Raw genomic sequence first — 6,033 nt, 5'->3', positions numbered from 1 at the left:
TTCTGAATTTTATCATAATTGAAATTTGTAATTACTAAGAATTAAATTTTTAATCATTTTTAAAGCTGTATTCTTCTCTACACCCACAGCCAAAATGAAAATTCACTGCATGGCATTTGGTAATATATTTCACCTGTGAAAGAAAAAATGTCCACAATTCAAAGGGTTTTGAGTTAATAGGAATCCCTCAAACTACAGCATTTTTTTGTTTTGTATATTCTTAATCAGCAAAGTGTTTGAGCCATAATCACACATATTTCCATTTCTAAAATTTGCTTTAGAAAAGCAGGTAACTATAATACATTGGCTGTACCACTAGCTCCTGCTGTATGATATTGGACAAGTCACTGCCCTTTTCAGTTTCTCATCTTTAGCTGAGGAGTCGGGGTTGCCAGTGGTTTTCAAGCTTTTCTTAAAAGCAGGACTTTTTTCTAATAAAATTGTACATGGAATCCTGGTAGTCAAAACAGCTCAAAGCAAAGCAGGAGTTTCTCCAACAGTTTAAATCTGGGTTCCTGAGAGCACGGTTTAAACACCATAGCAGCACACAACGATCTATCAAATGTCCAACTCTGAAGTTCCACAATTCTAATTTACACAGAGAAACCACTGTTTGAGGCTTTATAAGCAAACCTGTAAACTGATATACAATAAAAATTGACAGAGAGCTTACTGTGTACCAGTCACTACAGATATTAGCTCATTTAATCCTCTTATCAATCAAAAAATTGTAAGTACTCTTTTTAATTCTTGTTTTGCAAGTGATGACAATTGAGGCTTAAACAGAATAATTAATTTCCCCAAAATGACACTGCAGCGGGAAGTAACCCAGTTATTCTCACTGCAAAGGAAACGCCTTATTTGCTTTGTCTATCCTGAACAAAAAAATCTGTCTTATGTCACTATACATACTCCATCTGAATGCCAAGAGAGAAGGCACCAGGAAAAAACATTACCAAAATAAGGATAATTCCAATAACTAAGTTGTCAAAAAAGAATCAATGCTTCTCAAAGTCTGATTTGTATCATCACTTATTAATGATTTTGGTTTGGTCACCACTGTATCCTTAGAGCCTAGAATATTATAGGCATTTATCATCATGTGGGGTTACAGTGTTTAACTGTAAACACCGTAACACCACACAAGTTATACACAGTAGGCATCGATACATTTGTATTGAAGGCATAGACTTCTAGGGATGGGACTTGGGATTATACATTTTGGTAAGTGCCCTAAATTTGAGAATCACTGCTCTAGTAGATCTCTAAGGTCCTTCTTAATTCTGACATTATATCAGATTTTAAGCATTAAATTCTAAGATGAAAACCATTTTTCTAGTCAGTTTTTCATTTAGTCCACTTAATTGCCTCTCATCTTTCCCTAGGAAAATCCCTATCTTTTTCTTAAAGTTATTCTGTTAAACCATCTCAATCTCAAAGTAGCTTGAAATGCATTTTCTCCTTTTCATATTTCTTCCCTTTTCTTCAGTGTCTTAAAAGACTTGAAGTAGTAGGGAGGTTGCAAGCTGTTATTTATTCAAAGTCTTAATAAATGTTTCCTTTTTTGCAAGGGACATTCAGATCTCTAACTTGTGAGTTGAATCTGTTTATTTTATAAGCTTTTGACTTTACAAACATGTAGTAGCCTCATTCTAAAAGAGTTGCACCAATATTTTTTCTCAAAATAACCACAGGCTGTAAATTAAATTGAATGATACAGCAAAATATGCAGATACCTACTAAACAGATGAGTGTGTGTGTGTGTGTGTGTGTGTGTGTGTGTGTGTGTGTGTCAGCTTTTCCTTTTCCAAAAGATTATACGTTTGAGCAAAATCCCATTCAGTCTAAATGTACTCGTTTTGCCACATGGTCTTCTGATCAGCAATTTTTTTTAAATGGAAGCATGATATTATACTTAACAATATCAAAACAAGAGTGATCTCTAAATATAGCTTTGAAAGTTAATATAAGTAAATATGATGTGTCCATGCAATGAGCCTAATTAAATTGTTGATATGAATGAACAAATCAAGTTACACTGATTAAAGGAACTGTTCTGATGACCCATCTCCCTACCCTTTACTGTGTGCATTTTCCTCTTAAGGCTTTATTTTATTTTCCCTGCTCCTTTAGGCTCTTTTTCCCACATGGCAATCAGTATCTAAATGCCATTCTCTCACTTATGAATTAAATAGAATTAAATATGGCTACCATTATGTTACTTTTTGTCAGTGGAGTGTATGGAAGGAAAATGAGATAGGAGTACATTGCTTAAGTCTCTAAATATTAAAAACAAACAACAACAAAACACTTGCCTTTCTCTTGTGTCATTGCTTCAATGTTCTGTCAACATTCATCAAGCTGGAGTTGCATTGTTGTCATCTAATTAAGATCTAAATATCTGTCATGAAGGCAAGTCAAATGTAAAGTCTGTTGAGTTGACCGTGGCAAACCTCTTGATTGGCCCTCACATTTAATATCTGATTTCTATCCTAAGTGGGTATGTCTATGAGGAAAAGACACCCATTTGTTGACACTGACCATGGATATAATAATTTATTCTCTAGGTTTAACTTCTAAAATAATTTGTCCTCTGATTTCTGACTGCCTCCTTCTATCCCTAGAGTCATACCTTGCCTGTCTTAAATACATCTTTATCCTTGAAAAAAAAAAAAAAAAAAAAGTTTTCATGAAAAGTATATTTTTAAATGTCCCATAATGTTTTAAAGAAAAGAAGTAAAGTGTATTTGGGCTATATTCACCAATATTCTGATATTTTACAAATCATGTTCTGGCAGATGTTCACTGTGGTCTGAGAAAAAATGGTCCTGTACTATGATGCTTTCTACTTGGACATTAACAATAAATGTTAGTGTTTTAATGAAGCTTAAGAAAGTTATTGAATCAGGTAGAAACTTTTTTTTTCTAAACACACCGGAAAAACCTTTGGAAAAGTTTTAACACTAGTTTATATATCCTTCAATAATTGCAAATAAAATAACGAGGAATGCTTAAAAAAATGCTTCTGGAATTTTGTTTTGATTTTAAGGGAACTCCTGTTATTTCAAATGAATTGTTATCTATTTTAAATTTCATTAGTATCTTTTAGTGAATTTAACTTTATCATCTAAAATATTCAAAACAAAACAATAAAATTATTTTAATTGTTTTAGTATTATTTTTAAGGCTTGCACCTATGACGAGAATATCGGACCCCTATCTATTGAAGAGGTTTCCAATTCTTTGCAGTGTGGAATTAATGCTAGTGAATAATCTCCAGTAATAAGCATTTCACTGTTTTATTTAGTTTTGCTTTGCTTTACTTTACTTTGCCAATCAGTTGCTTTTATACCAAATCAACAATATTTCTTTAAAAACTTCCTGGGTAAATTGTTATATAGAAAAAATTCAAACTGAATCACTTTGCATTTATCTAAAGAATAGTTCAGTTTTTAATCCATCCAGAGTTTATGAATCAGCCTGATAGGTCATAAGCCATTTATAATTTATAATTTTTAAATGTTCCATTGCATGAGTATATCATGCAAATGTTAATTTCATCTCACTCATTCAGTTTTATATTATTTTGATGATTTTTTCTCTGGCAAAGTAAATGCTTGACGTTATTCATATACCATCACTTTACGGTTTTTTAAATAATCCAACAAGTAACTATCACAAGGACTACTGTCCCAAGATCCAAAGTCAAATTTTTTTTCTTTAAGTTGCTAGAATGATAATTCGTATAGCTGTGTTGATTTTTCAGGTCAGAATTTAGTTCTTGCTTTGTTAAATGGACATACATGAAAGAGATCGACTTCTATCTAATTCATATTCTCTGTCTCTCTCTCTCTCTCTCTCTCTCTCTCTCTCTCTCTCTCTCTCTCCCTCCCTCTCTCCCTCTCTCCCTCTCTCCCTCTCTCCCTCTCTCCCTTTCTCCCTCTCTCCCTCTCCCTCTCTCTCTCTCTGTCTCTCTCTCTGTCTCTTCTCTTTGTCTAAGGGAATTGGAAAATTGCTGCTGAACAATTTTTCTTGAAAAAGCCAAGTGTTGATACGATGATACATTAATCTTATCTATGAACAGAGCTTCACTGCAGGCCAAGCAGTAATGTATAAAACTGTCTTTTTAAGCCATTTCAACACTATTGTTTTCAATTAAAGAGAATTCTTGTTTGTTTTTCACTTGTACAGTCAAAGATCAAATGAATTAAATGCTCAGATATTAATTTTCATTCGTACTAAGTGGCAATGTAAGGCATTGATTTTTTTAACTTGAATGATAAGAGAAACTAGGAATCTCAGAGCTTTTGCTGTGTTTCTATAGATAATGAAATTCTGTTAAGGAAAATGCTGCGTGTAGTTTGATTTGGTGGCAGCCTTTGTTTAGAGTTCTCTGATCTATCATTAGAATCTCAATCATCTAGACTGATCTATTAGCAAAAATAGACTAAATTTCTTTATAATCTTGTAATAACTACATAATTTCACAAAATTCTTTGGGCATAAAATATTTATGAAAGGAATTGTGAATGAAAATACTCAAGATACTTTTAAAATTTAGTCAAAATGTTGATTCCTGGCCTTTTTCCTACACGTATATTTCAAAAGAGTATACTTTATTCTGACAGCCATCACTGCTTAGTCTGTGATGGAAGCTTTACTGCCTCTATGCTGTGCTCAAGAGAAATCCAGCAGTGGAAGCAAAGGCTTGCTCCTTCATAGAATTGCAGCAAAGCTCTCTGCTGAACATTGGTGACAGGAAAGTGTGTAATTAACTTGCTGAAGATAATCATGAGACCATCTTAACTTTACTTGCCTTATAAGTTAGAAATAGTATGGATATCACTTTTTGTAAATAATAATTTTTATAAATGTTTTTTGTTCATAATTTTCCCAATCACCTATTTCACAAAATCCTGAATATGCAATTATTTATTATGACACATTACTGCAACGAGGGCTCCCATTCCAGAACAAAGTTTAATTATATATGTAAGTTGTTACTGAAATGTGATTTCTTTTTCTGGAAAATAAATGAAAACTATAAAAATAAATGAATTGTGAATCTCTTTTACTGTCAGTCTCTTAAAATTTTACCCGCATTTCTGGAAAACTTCGTTCCATGTTTAGGGTGGGGATGATGGGCTGAAGGTCTGGCAAAGGTCAAAGGTTAGAGTCAGACAAATCTCAGCTCTGTGATTTAACTATCCACCTGAGCATGTTACTCAATGATTCTCCATTTCCTTATCTTAAAAAAAAAAAAATAGAGTAATATCCCCTATGTCATAGTCACTGAACAGATTCAATGAGATAATGTTTATCAATCACCTAGCAGTTCCTACCTAGTTCATAGTAGATATTTAATCAACAATCCTTTCTTGTTCTTACCTTTCTGTGAGTAGGGATTGGGGGCTAGAAAGCTGTATTGCTCTTCTTCCAGTGCTATCCTAACACTGTGCTCTACCGGAATCCCAATGTATTAGTTTCACTAGTGCTAATTGCAGCAGCACACTCATCCAGAGCCACGCCCTCGGCTAGGTGCTTGGAGACATCTTGTTCGGCTTCCAAGGATTGCCCACTACAGGAGGGTCCCTACAGTGTTTCTTTTGTTTGCTTTTGGTTTGGGGAGGCCCAATGAGCTTAGGCTGGGGATAGTCGCTAAGGAAGAGGAAAGGCCCATTTATATCTGCAGGCAGGTCCTCAACCCCAAACAGCATCCATTTCGAAGATTCTTAGGCATGAATAGGCTCTGAAGAGTCGTGTTAAGGAAAGTGAAGGAACCCAGCCGCGTTTGTAATACACTGATTGGAGTTAAGACCGTGAGTTTCAGGGGCCCGGGCCATATATTTTTTTAACATTTTAGAATCTCAATTTTCTAAATCATTTAAAGAGAGAACATTCCTTTCTCGACAGAGTTGTTGGGACTACTAAATCCCAATGTCTGTCAGTATTTGGGGTATCTGGCCAATGTAAGCGCTCAGTTACCTCCATTACCCACCGTCTGTACCTTGGAGGGGGAACCTGGAAAGCAGC

This window comes from Cebus imitator, unplaced genomic scaffold, assembly GCF_001604975.1.
Source record: "Cebus imitator isolate Cc_AM_T3 unplaced genomic scaffold, Cebus_imitator-1.0 Scaffold3, whole genome shotgun sequence".
Lineage (NCBI taxonomy): Eukaryota > Metazoa > Chordata > Mammalia > Primates > Cebidae > Cebus > Cebus imitator.
Note: the sequence above shows the minus strand (reverse complement) of the source record.